Source organism: Pelmatolapia mariae, linkage group LG10_11, assembly GCF_036321145.2.
Source record: "Pelmatolapia mariae isolate MD_Pm_ZW linkage group LG10_11, Pm_UMD_F_2, whole genome shotgun sequence".
Classification (NCBI taxonomy): Eukaryota; Metazoa; Chordata; class Actinopteri; order Cichliformes; family Cichlidae; genus Pelmatolapia; species Pelmatolapia mariae.
In genome coordinates this window covers 18,882,584-18,900,177 of record NC_086236.1, presented here as the reverse complement: position 1 = coordinate 18,900,177, position 17,594 = coordinate 18,882,584, and positions in this window count along the sequence as shown.

The window sequence follows — 17,594 nt, the reverse complement described above, 5'->3', positions numbered from 1 at the left end:
TGATAAGCTGAAAAAATGAAAATCAAACAACATTTTTTTTTAAATGGCTATTGGTCTAGGGACTCCAGGTGTTTAGAAAAATTTTAAATTACTACAAAACCCTCCTATCAAATATGATTGATATTTTTCATTATCTTTTATCATTAACATAGAGAGTAAATGTGTTTTTTTTATCGCTTGTTGTTGACCTTATGCACTTTTTCTACTGACAAACTGCCCTAACATGTAATATTGTGAGACCCCGCTGGATCCAGATTGTAGGAAGAAGCAAGAAGGTATTTATGCGAAAATCAAACAATATACTGCCAATCACGAAAGACATGAGAGCGCATTTTGTATCCTGATGCTAAAGGGGAAAAGTGCTCAAATGCTGCAAATCAGCCATCAGGTTTTTCTCTTTCTCAGTGACCTTTTTCATGTACTGAGGATCAAACACCTCCTATCCCAAGAGGACAGAAGCTTTTTATGTCTCAAGGGAGTCAGACATTTTCCCAGTGGACGCGTTCATCAGGTGTCTAACCCACAAACAGCGTTTGGACTACTTGGATGTCTTCTTTAATTCTTTGATCTAGTTGTGACTCAGTTGAATGTATAGGTTTTAAGATCTGTAGTGGACCAAACTGATCTTCCACCTCAGGATGTGTTCAGCTGTAACGTGCTGAATGACTGTCGTCATGTGGCGGATCAAAATGTCTCCAGTTTGCATGATGTCAGGATTTGTTTGCACTCTCTGAGGTATGTTTGTAATGATTTACTTTTTAATATCGTAATGTCAAAATACTATTATGAATATATACAGTAGCACAGTAACAATACTAATAGTGATATTGATGTGCTTTTAAGGTTAGTTTAAGGAGGAGAGAAACAAATTTAAATTGCGCCAATTTTTTTTTTCTACTGAAAAACTGTTTTTTTTTAAGCCTTGCTTTTTACTTATATGTGTGCCAGTGCATTGAATTACATTGTGGTTATGTAAAATATGTTACTGAAAATCTTACTGTAAGCCTATTCAAATTTCTTATGCCTGAATATTTTAATTCATTTGGTATGCTTTTTTTTATTCTTCTTTTTTGTCTGCATTTTTGCATTTCAGAGGTTTAAGGTCAAGAATAGGATGGATTCATAGGTTTGCAGCTTTTCAGCTTCTAAGATGTAACTGATGATACTGACATGGTAGCTAACATATGTCTGGTTATCAGACTTTTTTCTTTTTACTATTTCCAGTCTGGCTTCACTCCCTAGCTTCTTTTTTTGTCTGATATTTCCATACAGACAGGAATGCGTTTATGTTTTTTTGAAATGTGCAGTATGTTTTGTAATGTTTTTCAATATAAAAAAAAATGATCATGGATAGTCGCTACATATGCATGCATGCAGGCTTATACCAATCTGCAGGTTCATTATAATATATGCCACTATTTTCTGACATGATTTAAAGAATGGTTGTCTTATGTTTTTTATCTGATTTGCAGATTGAATTCACAGCTTAGTCTTCTACTGCATTAAAGGTTTCCATTCAAAACCAGTGGTTTGTAAATTATTCTTATTTACAAAGAAGGGATGGGGAAATGCTTCATCATGAATATGATAATAGTGATTAATCTCAATATTTAGAAAGTTGAAGTAAAACTGTAATAACTCACAAGTAGTACTTATATATGTACTTATATACCATTTTATAGGAATTTATGTTTTCATTGTCATTTTGGTTTGGCAACTTTTTAACTGAGTTTTTTTCACAATGTATTTTTCCTCTGGCTGACCAAATCCCTATGGTGGGTTTCTGTTCCCCACTGGATTGGGTGTCGCATCTCTTTTTAACACTGAAAACTGGATTGTGTGCACCCTTTCTCACCTTATAATTTTGTCAAATCATGCTGCAATAATTTATAAACCTAAGGGAAAAGGCATTTCTAGGACGTTCTTTATTAAATAATGTGATATAATTTCCTATGCCATAAACTATAGTCTAAAAATGTTTAGTGAGCTTACGAGTTCAAAAGTTAGCAGGCAAGGTTTATTCATAGTTGGAGCATAATAAGCTTTGATGAACATGTTGAAACCTTAAAGTTTCAACTTAGCAACTTATTGTTTTAACTTTAAATATACAGTAAATAAAAAGCCTTCTTAGGGCTCTAAACTGGCTTGCAGCCAGTATACACTACATTGCAAAATTTTAGTAAAATCTTTAAAACTGACATCTTTTCACAGAGATCACACACACACACACATGCATACAGAATCTATAGTTAGTGTTTTGTTCATTGTGCTGCAAAAGGTGCCATTTGCTGCAGATCATGCAGGAATGCAGGTTACTGCAGTTCAATTTTTTTCTGGAAGATCAAAAATCCTGGGAAAAAAACAGTGATTATTCTTAATTTGTAAATTATGAGAGCATTAAGAATAACAGTGACAGTAATTCATATTCAATAATCACAGTGATTATGTGAGTCCCAGACATTTTTCAAATATCCAAGACTCACTTCTTCTGACAAGATGTTCATGCATTTGTTTAGGCACAGCTTTCTTAAAGTTTAACAGCATTTTAATTGGATTGAGGTCCGGACTTGATTCCTTTTTTTCAGTTATTTTGTTGTGGATTTGCTGCTGTGCTTGGAACCATTGTCGTGCTTGGAACCATTGTGTTGGCATGAACCAATTTCAGCAAAGCTGTTGCAGACAGTTGTTATCAGGTGTTTGTGCACATATACACGTTTTGCTTTTCTTTCATACGTGGTGCTGTCCATCATGGACATCTCCACATCGATCTAACCTGTCCACAGGCTATTGTTCCTAGAGATGATTGTTCAGATGTAATTTTGCAAACCTGAGCTGTGCTGCTGTGTTCTTTTTAGAGGGGAGAGACTGCCAACAACTCTTCCAAAGAAGCCATATTTGTTCAGTTTTTTAGTACTGTCATGAACTTTCATAAGCCAGCTGAGGTCTGTAGAGTCTGAGATGTACTGTTTTACTTATTTTATTTAGTTTTTTGTCATTTCTTTGAGCATTGCACTGTCTGACCTTGTCATGAGTTGAATGTTTTCCTTCCGTCTGTCCATCCATCCATCCATCCATCATTCCATCCATCCATCCACTTTCTGCTGCTTATCCAAGGCTGCATCAAGGAGTAGCAGTCCAATCATAGAAGTCTAGCTGAGGCATTCCCAAGCCAGCCAGAGTCATAAACTCTCCAGCGTGTGCGCCAGGATACACAGACGAACATGTCAGAACATGCCACCTAGAAGGTGCCCAGGAAACATCTTTACAGATACCTGAATCACCTCATCTGGATCTTTTTTTAAGGTTGTGTAGTAGTGGCTCTGCTTTAGGTCCCTCACAAATGATCAAGCTCCTCATTCTGTCATAATGGAGAAGCCTGGCCACCCTTCGCAATAAGGTCATATCTGCCACTAGTTTCCACAGTCTCATTCTTTTGGTAACTACCCAGAGCTTGACTTTTAGAGCTCTGCATGAAAGAGCACCAACATACCACTGTGAACATTTTCATCAATACATCCCCAGCATGTCCCTGAGCTGATATGGTCAGGGCCTCCTGGCTGTGCGTCATACAATACTAAAGCTAAAGCTAAAGGTGACAGAGCTATTAAAATAGTAGTCCCCAGATGAGAGTGCAAAAGCAAAGCTCTCAATTTACCAGTCAATCTATGTCCCTACCCTCACCTATGGTCACGAGCTGTGGGTAGTGACTGACAGAACGAGATCGCGGATACAAGCAGCGGAAATGGGTTTCCTCCGAATGGTGGCTGGCCTCTCCCTTAGAGATGGGGTGAGAAGTTCGGCCATTCGAGAGGGGCTCAGACTCGCTGCCACTGCTCCTTCACATCGAAAGGAGCCATTTGAGGTGATTCAGTCATCTCAGTCATGTCCGACCAGGAGGAGGCCCTGGGGCAGACCCAGGACACGCTGGAGAGATTATATCTCTCGGCTGGCCTGGGTACTTCTTGGCGTTCCCTCGGACAAGTTGGAGGAAGTGGCTGGGGAGAGTGTAGCGGTAGACATTACTACAGCAGTCTTGCGTGTAAACCTTCTCCAAAGTGGCTAGCTTGCACTCTTTAGTGGCTTAATATTCACGGAGAGAAAATAACGATAGCCATCTTCCTTTTTGGCCTGGGAACCACACTAACCGTTTTTATTGCGCATGCTCACAAGAGAAAACAATAACAATCTCGTGCACGCAGGCACGCACCTCTCTGACGTCATCTCGTCACTTGGACATGACTTTGCTTATAGTGAAATACTTAACACTCCCACTCAAAGACATGTTCGTTGTTCTCTGTAATAGAAAATAGAACAAACAAAAAAAAAAAATATACAGATATATTTTTCAATACTGGCCATACCAAAAAAAAACTTTTGCATCGCTCCTTTGTTCATTTTTTAGGATTCTCTGTGCTGATCCATTTTATTTTCCAAATAGATACTCCTTGAAACTCTCGAACTTGACCTTTGTCACTGACTTAGTAAGAACATCAGCTATCATATTTTCAGTAGGGCAGTACTCAATAGATATCTTTCCCTCAGTGTGCGCAGATCGAACAAAGTGAAACTTTATATCTATGTGTTTGCTCCTCTGTGTGCATACCGGGTTCTTTGATAAAGCTATCGCCCCCTGGTTGTCTTCATATATCTTAACAGGTACATGCTCTCTACTATCTACTCCTCTAAGTAGTTGTACAAGATACATACTTTCTTGAGTAGCAGCAGCCAGCGCCATATACTCTGCCTCACACGTAGATAGAGCTACTGTTGACTGTTTTCTGCTTTTCCAGGATATAACTGGACCATTTTCAGTTAGACTAAAACAGTATCCAGTTGTGCTCCTCCTGTCATCTTTATCTGACGCCCAGTCAGCATCACTGTACCCTTCAAGCTTTAGACCTTTCTCACTTTTGTGATAGTGAAGCTCTTGGTCTCTAGTACCCTTCAAATATCTCAATAGATGTTTTGCTGCAGACCAGTGCTGTTGTTTTGGTTCCGCAAGATGTTGTGATAATTTACTAACGATCCAGCTTAGATCGGGTCTGGTGCATGTCATAATGTAAATCAAGCTTCCCACCATCTCTCTGTACCCTGTAGGATCAATGATCTCTCCTTCACTGCCAAAACTTAACTTTTGCTCGCCTGGCGTGAATCTCGGTTTACAATCGGACATCCCCAATTTTGTCAGCACCTTTTCAATATGTCTTTTTTGAGTCATTTTAATCTCTCCCTCATCCTGTGAAAAATCGATGCCTAGAAAATGTTTAAGTGGACCCATGTCTTTCATCTTGAACCTTTTCTTTAACATCTCTTTCACATCCCTGAGTAAGGTGTTGTCACTTGCTGCTATGATCAAGTCATCTACCCACACTAATAGAATGACCTTCCCACTCTCAGAACCTCTGTTGTAGACACAATGATCAGCATCATTTTGGACAAAACCATTCTCTTCAAGGTAATCGTGCAGTAACAAGTTCCAGTTACGTCCCGACTGTTTTAAACCATACAGTGACTTGTTCAGTTTACACACTAAGTGTTCTCCTGTCTTGGATTTTACCTCAAAACCTTCTGGTTGCTCCACATAAACTTCACAGTCCATCGGAGCGTGGAGATAAGCAGTCTTTACGTCCATTTGGTGCAGTGTGAGGTCTTCCTGCACCGCCACCTGCATCAAAGCTCGAACAGACGTCATACTCGCTGTTGGTGAAAAAGTCTCTTTATAGTCAATCCCTTCTTTTTGTCCATATCCTTTTGCAACATACCTTGCTTTGTAAGTCTCAGATCCATCTGGGCTTTCCTTTACTGCATACACCCAACGGCCTCCCACTGCTTGTTTACCTTCTGGCAGTGGCATCAAAATAAAAGTCTCATTTTCCTTTAAAGAGTTCATTTCCTCTCTCATGGCATTTTTCCACATTTTTGATTTTTTAGAGTCCATGGCTTCTTTGAATGTTATTGGCACCCCATAAGCCACTTTATAGAAATAGTCTACACCTTCATCATCATCATTGTCACACTCAGTTTTGCATTGATAATCCTTTAAATACTCTGGAGCTTTTCTCTGTCTTGTAGGATACCTCACTTCTTCTCCTTCCTGAGTACTTTCTGTTGAATCTGTCCCTGTAAACTCATCTAGGTTTGGTTCTACACTCGCCTTTGGTTCTACGTCATTTTGGTCAACCATGTTTGGTGGTGTATTTTTGTGGATCTCAAAAACATTTCTGACGTCAAAATCTGTTTGTGTCTGACTGTCTGCACTACTTTTAGTAAGACATTTTATCAGCCTGTGTTTTTGGATCTTTCCTACTTCAGGATAGTAGACATTGTAGGCTGGGCTATATTTGTCATAGCCTAGGAAAATTCCCTTTTCACATCTAGAGTCCAGTTTCTTTTTATCCTGTTTGTACACGTAGCACTCAGAACCGAATACCTTCATGTTTGATAGGTCAGGTGTTTTTCCAGTGAATACACAGTAAGGAGTCTGTTCCAGTCGCCTACTGTAACATCTGTTGCGGATTTGGGCAGCTGTTTGCACAGCATACGTCCATAAATGCTTTGGGAGTTTGCTCTCCAACAGCATGCATCGTGACATCTCAAATAAGGTTCTCCAACCTCTTTCTGCAGTTCCGTTCTGGTGTGGTGAGTAGGGTGCACTAGTCTCGTGCCTTATCCCATTACTCCTGAGTAAAGTTTGGAACGGTTGCCCGGTAAACTCTGTACCATTGTCGGATCTTATACATTTTATCTTTCCATATGGAGCTACATCTGCAATGAACTTTTCTGTAGCTTTTGTTGTGCCACTCTTTGCTTTTATAAAGTACGGAAAAATCATTCCACTGTAATCATCAGTAAATGTTATCGCATACTTGTACCCATCTTTGCCTACTGGCTCTATAGGGCCACATAAATCTGTGTGTACTAGCTCCAGTATAGTTTTAGCTTTAGCATCTGCCTGTCTGTTTCTGTTTTGTGTGAATTTTCCCTGTATGCAAACTTCACAGTTTTGGTTGGACCCTTCCTGTTTTCCTTTTATGGTCATGCCTTTAACCACCTTTTCAAGTTTTGCAACATCATCTAGGTTACAATGACCAAGTATTCTGTGCCAGGTCTGAATATCATGACAACCATATATCTCATCAACATTTTCTTTTTCTACAGTGTTCAGGTAATACAGCCTACCGTACACCTTCACCTCAAATTTGGTTCCATTTTTGTGGAATAACCAGTTATCCCCATTCTTGAAATGGAGTTCGGCTCCGTTGGCTGTTGCTGCTTTAACTGAGAAAATGTTCTGAGGAAACGATGGGACGAAGAGTGCTTGCTTCAGCCTTGTTTTCACCTGCCTTCCCTCGCTGTCCAGGATGTAGATCTCTGCGTCGCCCCTCATCTTCGCCATTCCTTTCACCTTGGTTCCATCTGCAAGTTCGATCACGTGGTTCTCTGGTTTGAAGTTCTTGTCCACTGTCTTGAACTTTGTGGCGTCGTTAATCATGTGTGTGGTGGCACCGCAGTCTACTAAAAGACTTTTCTTTTCTTGTTGCATAGGACAGTCACTCATTTTAAAGAAACAAAAGGATGTAGCCTCTTCCTCTGCTTTATTCATGTAGTCACGTCCTCGTCCACGACCGCGTCCTCTTCCTCGTTGTGGTGTGCCCCAGTTTTGCTCCTCTCTCTTTAACTGGGGATCTGCAAGACAAGTCCTGGCCATGTGTCCCTTTTTACCACAGGTGTAGCACTCGATAGTAGCCATGTCCACTTTCTTTCCTCTCTGTCTTCCCCGCGACCTTGTCCCGCCGATGGTCTTCATCACGTTGTCCTCCTCTACACTCACGTCACTCCTCCCGTATCTTTCGGTACTCTCGTAACTCCGCAGTTTTGTTTTAAACTCGCTGAACGTTACCGTGTCATTTGTCTGAGTGATGTGCACGACAAAGGGTTTATATGAATCAGGTAGCCCTTTTACTACCATGGCTATCTGGAGTCCATCACTTATATTTTCATCAGCTCTTCTTAATGACGTGAATATAGTCTCTGCTCTGATAATATAGTCAGTTACTGTTTCTTTACTAGTCATCTGGAGGGAGGACAGTTCACAGTATAAACTTACGACACGTGGTTTGTCTTTTCCTGCATAGTGCTCGCGGAGAATCTCCAGCGCTTTTCTTCCGTTATTTCTTGCATCTCTCATGACCAGTGACAGACTCTTGTCATCCAAGCACTGTACCAGCTCTGCGTATGCTTCCCCGTTCTTCGCTTCGTCTTCGGCGCGGGCATCCTCGTCGTCCTCTGCTTCCTGCTGCAGGACAGCACCGAGGCCGCGCAACTCCATGTGCGCGAGGAACCGCGTTTCCCAGAGCTCATAGTTTTTCTCATCGCCGTCGAATAAAAGCTTAAACCACCTTTGGCTGGTATGACTGGGCCCATAACCTGTAGCGGTAGACATTACTACAGCAGTCTTGCGTGTAAACCTTCTCCAAAGTGGCTAGCTTGCACTCTTTAGTGGCTTAATATTCACGGAGAGAAAATAACGATAGCCATCTTCCTTTTTGGCCTGGGAACCACACTAACCGTTTTTATTGCGCATGCTCACAAGAGAAAACAATAACAATCTCGTGCACGCAGGCACGCACCTCTCTGACGTCATCTCGTCACTTGGACATGACTTTGCTTATAGTGAAATACTTAACAGAGAGGGAGGTCTGGGATTCTCTGCTTGAGTGCTGCCCCCGTGACCCGGCCCCGGATAAGCGGAAGAAGATGGATGGATGGATGGATGGATGGATGGATGGATGGATGGATGGATGGATGGATGGATGGATGGATGGAAGGATGGATGGATAACTGTATTTTAACATTCAAGTGACAAACCCCTCAAGTGGCCATAATAACTGGACAGTGGAAGGATAAAGTCAGTAATATTACTAGAGGATAAAAAAGAGAGGAAACCTGAATGTGCATTAAGAAGGTTGTTCCAATTGAAATTAAACATCAACAGTTCTCTGAATTTCATAGTTGTGACAAAAAGACGTTAGGTAAGTACCTTGTTTCAAAAATTTCTGCTTCACACCAGCTGTTTTTTTTTAACCACAAAGCTTCAGAAATACACACATGACTCACTGTGTGGCTTCCTGTAAAGATAGGCCATCCTGCCCATTTCTTTAACCTCAGTTAACAGACAGTGTATCATTTCTGTCTTTCCTGTATTCCTCAGGTAGGCTCAATAGATTAAGCCCGATTGGTCGTAATGAGTTTAGGGACCTCAAAAATGACTGGAAATGTATTGAGAATGGTTCTCACTCTTCTACTTCTTGCTTCTATCCGTCAAGGTAATTCTTTAATTCTGTGTGTGTTATGATGTATCAGCAAAGATGGGTCTTCAATATTATATTCAATAAAAATATTGACTTTAACACTATCTGATGTGTCTGACAGGGATCCAGGGTGTTGAGTTGTTCCATTATGAAAGGATGGAAGCTGTAGTGGGCCAGAATGTTTCCATACCCTGCACTTTAAAAAGTTCTACTGATATCAAGATTGTCAGTATTGAATGGCGTAAGGAAAACACAAAGCTGGGTTTGTACAGCCAGTTTCATGGAATCAATCTAGTCTGGCAAAATATTACCGTCCAGATTGAGAAAAACAGTGCTGATGTCCTGGGTTCCCATTTAAAACTTTCTGATGTGAAGAAATCGGATGAAGGCATCTATGTTTGTGACACCGCCACCTTTCCTGATGGATCCAAAAAGGTTAAAACACAGCTAATAATCAAAGGTAAGAGAAACTAGTACACACAAAGCCATATCTAAGTACCTAAACCAGACTGTAGACCACCCAGGATTTAATATTTAAATAGAAATACACAACATCTTTCTATCTAATGCTGTATTGCATATATTTCACATTACTCGTGGTTGCATCACAGCACTCAGTCTCTGCCAATCTCAGCAGTTATTTACCGCTCAGCAAATCCAAGTAAGAACGAAAAGAACACATCTAGGAGCTTTGCTAAAAGACAGTTTTCTTTTTCATATTACTTGTCTCATAACACAGGACACAATACACTCTTCTGTTCAGCTGAAGGGATGTTGTGATCACAACAGTGGCAGGAGACATATTACAAAATGTGCTCTTCACATCAGTCAGTCAGTTGATTTTTTTTTTTTTTTTTTTTACATTTTTTGTGTGAGAAATCTAATTAATCTCATGTTTTCCTCAATAGATGACATTAAAATAACGTGTGATGTGAATGGCACTGTTGAAGTCCAAAATGGAGAAAATGTGACAATTCGCTGCACATCATTTCCAAATGCACAGTACAGATGGACCAAGGTAAAGGAAACTTGGAATTTGAAACTGAATTTAACTCTGACATCTTTTCAAAATAAAAGGTTTTTATGTGCTACATAATCATGCTTTGCCCCAGAATGATGAACTGTTGTCAGAGACTGAATCTCTGGAGCTCTGGTGGGTGACTGATGCTGATGCAGGGGTTTATACACTGACTGTCAACACAGGAAGCAAACGTGTGCACAAGGAGTTTGTGGTCACAGTGCTAATGACAACCACAAATTTGAAGACAGGTGAGCGTCTTCAGTTCGTTGCTGCTATTTGCCTCTTTGTGTCATAATAAATGACATTTAAACTATAAAGTCAAAGCCTCTTAGAGCTGAGATATACATGTACAGCAGTCTATGTGTCATGGTCCTGGCCCTGTGTTTCAGTTTTTTAGGCTTTTTCTGGAATTGTTTTGTTTTCTAGTTTAATCATTTGCATTTCTAGTTCTCTTAGTTATTTTCTGCTCAGGTTATATTTATAGCTCTAGTCTTTAGGGTTTTGTTACTGTTCCTATCCTGTATTGCACATTTCATTTCTAGACTCCCTTGTCTTCACGTTGGCTTATCTCCTCTGTTGATTTTCTGTGTTTCCTTTCTGTCGCCACAGTTGGCTATGCTCCCATGTCTGTTTCTTCTCCGGTCCCAATGTCAATTCTGCGTCTTGGCGTGTCTCATGTTTCATGTTTTATTTTGATAGTTCCTTGCCCTGTGTTATTGTATTCAGCTTTGCTTCCTCCTATCGTTATGTTAAATTTGTTCCAGCTGTGTTTACCTCCTGTTTCTCATCCCCTCCTTACCCTCTGTGTATTTACTCCTCTGTCTTCCTCTGCCTGTTGTTGCATTGTCTAATGTTGCTGTGTGTTCTTCTGTGTTCCTCGTGTCCTTGGCTGTTTCTAATTAGAAGCTTTCAGTTCAGGTTTTGTTCAGCTGCCTCTTTTCGCTACCCCTTCCTGTTATGAGTCCAGCATTTGGGTACTACTCCTGCCTGCCACACAGCACCTCAGTGACACTATGTCTCCACAGACTGAATAACTCAATAAACTGCACTAGACCAGAAAGCTGATACCTGAACTCAATTTTAATTTTTGATTAGCTGAAAGAAACAAGGGAGATTCCAGAAATTTTGAAGCTGGAAGCCATGTGATGAGGATGTGAGAACTCATGTCATGAATGCTTCATGGCATGGGTTTCCATAACTTAGCAGCTCCTGTCGGTGCAAGATGGCCCAGTATTGTTAAATACCAAATGGCATATGAATCCCAAATATATGTACAATGATTTATTTTGAATCTGTACAGTACATTATTGCTAACAAGAATATTCTTTGTTTCACTATCTTGACAGTGTCATCATGGGTTATGACTGTATCAGCAGAAATCAGTCTTACTACATCAGCAACACCTGAGCTTTCTACTCCCAACAAGGGCATCGCCACCACTGGTATCAATATTCTAAAAACCACCAATGTTACCATCACACCCATAGAGTCATATAACCTTTTTTTTTTTTTTTACAAATTCTACACATGCAATTGTTATGCCGCAACCACACAGTCTTACACCCAAGAAAAAATTCAAACTCTGTTTGCAAAGGTAGTCACTAGAGATGATGGTGAGACTTGAAAGACTTGAAAACATTTTTTACATTTTTTACATTTTTTTGTGCGATCAACAAATCTAATTAATCTCATGTTTTCCTCAATAGATGACATTAAAATAACGTGTGATGTGAATGGCACTGTTGAAGTCCATAATGGAGAAAATGTGACAATTCGTTGCACATCATTTCCAAATGCACAGTACAGATGGACCAAGGTAAAGGAAACTTGGAATTTGAAACTGAATTTAACTCTGACATCTTTTCAGAATAAAAGGTTTTTATGTGCTACATAATCATGCTTTGCCCCAGAATGATGAACTGTTGTCAGAGACTGAATCTCTGGAGCTCTGGTGGGTGACTGATGCTGATGCAGGGGTTTATACACTGACTGTCAACACAGGAAACAAATGTGTGCACAAGGAGTTTGTGGTCACAGTGCTAATGACAACCACAAGTTTGAAGACAGGTGAGCGTCTTCAGTTCGTTGCTGCTATTTGCCTCTTTGTGTCATAATAAATGACATTTAAACTATAAAGTCAAAGCCTCTTATATCTGAGGTATATATGTAAGGCAGTCTATGTTTCAGTTTGTTAGGCTTTTTTGGAATTGTTTTGTTTTCTAGTTTAATCATTTGCATTTCTAGTTCTCTTAGTTATTTTCTACTCAGGTTACATTTATAGTTCTAGTCTTTAGGGTTTTGTTACTGTTCCTATCCTGTATTTCATGTTTCATGTCTAGTCTCCCTTGTCTTCACGTTGGTTTATCTCCTCTGTCGGTTTTCTGGGTTTCCTTTCTGTCTCCACAGTTGGCTATGCTCCCATGTCAGTTTCTTCTCCAGTCCCAATGTCAAGTCCGAGTCTTGGTGTGTGTCTCATGTTTCCTGTTTTATTTTGATAGTTTGATAGTTTGATAGAAAAGAGTCCATGTTAGGGGTGTGAGGGGTCAAGAATGATGCAGGAGGCCTTACTAATGCAGTGCTTGTGGAAGATGTCCTGTACCCACATAACAAGCAGGTCTGGTCCGGATCTGGTAGAAAGCTGCTGGCTGACTTCTGGGATGATAAGACGTATGTCATCCAGATATGGGCCAGGCCTGGCATAGATGCCACTGTTTATAAGATGGCATGTCATATCTGGCTCGATTGTGGTTTGGGTTATGTGGCCCAGGATCATGGAAAACCGGTCTAGCCCGGCTCTGGCATCAAGCTGGCACCTCTGACTGACTGGTGTCATGGCAGGGTGTATGTCAACCAGATATGCGCCAGGTCTGGCAATGATGCCACTGTTTATGCAATGGCATGCCATATCTGGCCCTATTGTGGTTTGGTTTATGTGGCCCATGCTCATAGAAAACAGGTCTTCCCTGGATCCGGCATCAAGCTGGCACTTCTGACTGACTGGTGTCATGGCAGGGTGTATGTCAACCACATGTGGACCAGGTCTGGCAATGATGGCACTATTTATGTTCCTATTTTCCTATTTTAGTTAGAAGACCCAAATACCATGTTGCAATACTATACTGCTATGATAGCCAACGTTTCAAATGCAGGTTTAACAGGTTTGTGATTGTACACTTTCTCCAAAACCTAGTGACGGTTTACTCATCTTTGCCAGTAGGTAGGTGGCTGTAGCTCAGGAGGTAGAGCAGGTTACCTACTGATCAGAAGGTTAATAGTTCGATCCCTGGCTCCTCGGGTCTGCATGTCAAGAGTGTGAATGTGTATGAATCTAGTTAGGAAGCAGTCAGTTTAGAAAGTGTGTGATTGGGGGAATGTGGCCTGTTGTATAGAAACTTGAGTAATCCGGGAGACTAGAAAAGCGCTCTATAAGAATCAGTCCATTCACTGTATGAACAGAGTTTCATCATGTTACTTTTGCACTATTATGTTCTGGCACATGTTGTTATTACATGGCTTGTTTAAGGTACACATTAGGCTGACATCTGGGGCCAGAGCTGAAACTGTTGTGGGCCAGCACAGGGCCAGCAGTGTCTACAACTGGCCCATGGCTGCACACAACTTACACATGGCCCACATACCGCAAAGAATGACTGCCCTTTGGTGGCCCAGATCTGGTTTGCCAGAGGTAATCCACACATGGGCCAGCACAGGACCACCAGTGTGTCTGCACCTGGCCTTGTGCTGGCCTATGTGTAGGCCTTACTAATTGGTTCTGGGTAACTCTGTAGGTGGATGAGTGAATGAAGGAAGGTGATGCAGAAACTGGTTGTGATCCTCTGTGTGTGAGAGCTCCTCCAGCACGCGAGCCTTGTGCTTTGCGCTGGGAAGAGGGGGGAGAGGCAGTAGTTACACTCGCAGTAGCACAGGAACAGAGCCGGAGGGAAAGAGACAGAGAAAGAGCCAGGGACAACAATGTCACATTAGAAAGGTATAGTAATCATCCACAACTATTTTCAGTTGCAGATGATAAAGGATTCAGAAAGTTTATTCATGCAGGCCCATATGACAGAGAATGTGCATCTTCTTTTTGTTTTCATATTTTAATTTATATTTAATTGTGTTGTGGTTTGCAGTGTTTTGTGTTGTTTCACTTTAAATTTGTTTAAAAGGAAAAGGCTGAAAATTTAAATAGTTAAAAGTTGAAATGTAAATAGTTGGTTTTTGTATTATATGATTTATTTATTACATTTTATGTGGAGTGAATAAATAAAAGTATACTTACGGTGGCCGCTAGAGACAAAGCACTTAAAAACAAACTCCGAAGCACTTAAAAACTCCAAAACACATAAAAACTCCATAGCATGTACAAACCCCGAAGCACGTACAAAACACAACAGAAGTGCTCCAGGATCTTAGGCGCAGTGTTTGTTACCTAGTGGCTACACAAGCCAGGAAGTACCAACGACCGGATTTGGTGTGTGGTAGTAACAGGTAAATGAACATTTTTCTTTTAATTATTTGAGTATATATGAGTGCTTGTGTATAAATACACAAACAATACACATATGCTTTCAATTGTGTAATTTAAGTGATCTAGGTGGCTCTGTTTTGGAAGTTCAGTTAACTCTAGAAATGTGTTTTGGAGTTTGTATGTGCTTTGTCTCTAGGGGCCACCGTATATATTTATATATAAACATATATAAATAAAACCAAGGGTTTTTTTTACATTAGTAATTCCTTTTGTGCACAATTTATATTGTTGTTAATAATAAATTAACTAAAAGGAACAAAACAACCTGAAGAGCCGGTTGGGAGCCGAAAGAGCCGGCTCTTTTTAGTGAGCCGAGCCGAAAGAGCCGGTTCTCTAAAAAGAGCCAGAAATCCCATCACTATTGAAAGACATACTTCTGTTCCTCAGGCAAAAAGATTTCACATTGTAGGTTTACATTTATTGTCAATATTTGTTGAAGTCTGCTCAGTTTCACCAGAGCAAGACAATCAATATATATCTGCAACATATCTGTGGCTGTTGCTGTGCAAAAATCTTTAATACAATCTGGTTCTTAGATACGGTGCCATTATTGGTGTTTCGATATGGAGTTGTTCTGATGCTGGTATATAGTGCCCTGGCTGTCTTTCTCTACGCAAGGCAAATAAAAAAAAACAGGTAAAAGTCTTACTATCTATTCATTTAAATGTCCTCTCTGCCCGCTTACATTGAGTGAACTCCTCCCTTTAGTGAAGTATATAGCTGCAAGATAGAGCAAGACTACAACAGAGCCTTTCCCCATCTTTGACACAGATTCAAATATGAAATATGTCAGTTCATTAGCTGCAAAGTGCAGTAATAGTAGGGATATGGTTTAAATCATGTCTGGTACTAATTAGAACCCAGTTCAAACCAAATTTTTGCAAATGTAGCTCTGTGCAGAGGTGTTTTCAGGATTTTTTTGAATGGGGTGGCAATCGCTGATTTATTGGTGTGTGTGTGTGTGTGTGTATAGCTTTGCAGTTGTAGCTGTTGATGATTTCAATTAATTTTAATTTTAATTGAGTTACATCACTTAATCTGAGAATTCAGGTGTTTTCAGTCCCATTGCCACAGGTGGATCTGGAAAATGTTATATGAGGGGCAAGATGTCTAGGCAGGGTGGCACATACCTCTTTAGAATATTATGTGAAAATCCCCCATATGTAAATGGAGTAAACAAATATCCACAAAAACACTTTAAATAGCCTTTTGGACAAACAAGCAATTAGTTTTTACAAGGGGAGAAATTAAGTTCTACAAACTTAAAATTCTATGTCTACAAAGTCTGTAAAAGTCTAAGAATAATAAAATAAGTAAAACACAAGTAAACTTTTATTTGTATAGTATGTAGAGGGCATATCCCACAGAAAGATATAATTATTTAAAAAAAAACCTCAATACAGGTATTACAATAAAAACTATGAATGCTTTATTGTAATTTATTTTACTTTACTTTTAGTTAGTTTTACCCAAAAAATCTCTTCAGTTAGCTTAGTTCTAGTTAACTATAAATACCCTGGTGCTGCTGTTCCCTCTTCACATTCCCATAGTGTAAATGTAAATAAAGAGTAGCATGAGTTGATCTGCTGTAAGAAATTACAAATGAATAAAATGATGACTGCTATGTCTTAGGTTGATGGTGATGAGGCTGAGTGATCGAGCTCTTTCAGCCCAGTCACACCTGACTCCAAGCTACAGTCTCGGAGACGTGTCCTCAACCCATGATTGGGTTCCACCTTATTTTGACTTTGATGAAGAATCTTAATGTTCAATTTAAAACTGATGTGTTGTTTTTAATTTTCATCTTTTTTTATTTTTGTTATTGCTTGCTACACACCCAAAGGTGTCTATGCCCTGCAAAAACAGCTATATGCTTCCTGTATGACATAGTGATGACCTTGGTTGAACCTGTTGGGATTTATGGGTCTGATGTTTGTGCCATTTTTGTAAATACATGTGTGAGCAATAAATGATCAAAAACTGGGAATATGATGGATATTGTTTTCAAGAATTGAACTTTCTCTGCATTTTATTATTCTGTTTTATGGCTAGACAGAAAGCTAAATAGTATCATGTTTTGTCTATGCTATGCAGACTGCAGCTGTACTCTGTATTGCTGTTTGACCCCTTTGCAAAGGGAAATTAAAACTATACACTTGTAAAGTTAAATGAAAGTTCTGTCAGTGTAATATTTTGAAGCAACATAAAGCTCTGCGTTTGCTCAGTATGTGAAAACTCTAAAAGGCTGTGCACCTTATTAATATTTTTGATTTATTTTGAGCCTCTTATGCATACTGCTATAAAAATGCAAACATATATTTCTTGGCTGAGCTCACGCACAGGCATTTGATGATTCTCACACTCCTCCAGACTATTTTATATTCACACAATAACATAATGTGGCTTAAAGGTATGAGGGCTGGGTTTGCAGGAACATATGTACAGATTCACAGTCTCACTCACTGCATATGCATCCATGTATATCCTATTAAAGCATTTAATATTATTGCATCCATTGTATACTTCTGCAACCAACCTAAGTACGTATATGCCAGCACTTGTTTTTGTTTGTTTTATTCCCCCAGAGAACAGATAACAACTGCCCAAACAGATGAATATCCGATTCAAATGTGGTTCAAATTTGAAGTTACAGAATAAATCTGTGTTTCTGTTAACTGGCTAAAACTAATCACTAAAAGTATTTTTGATACAGATTCACTTATCCACCTCT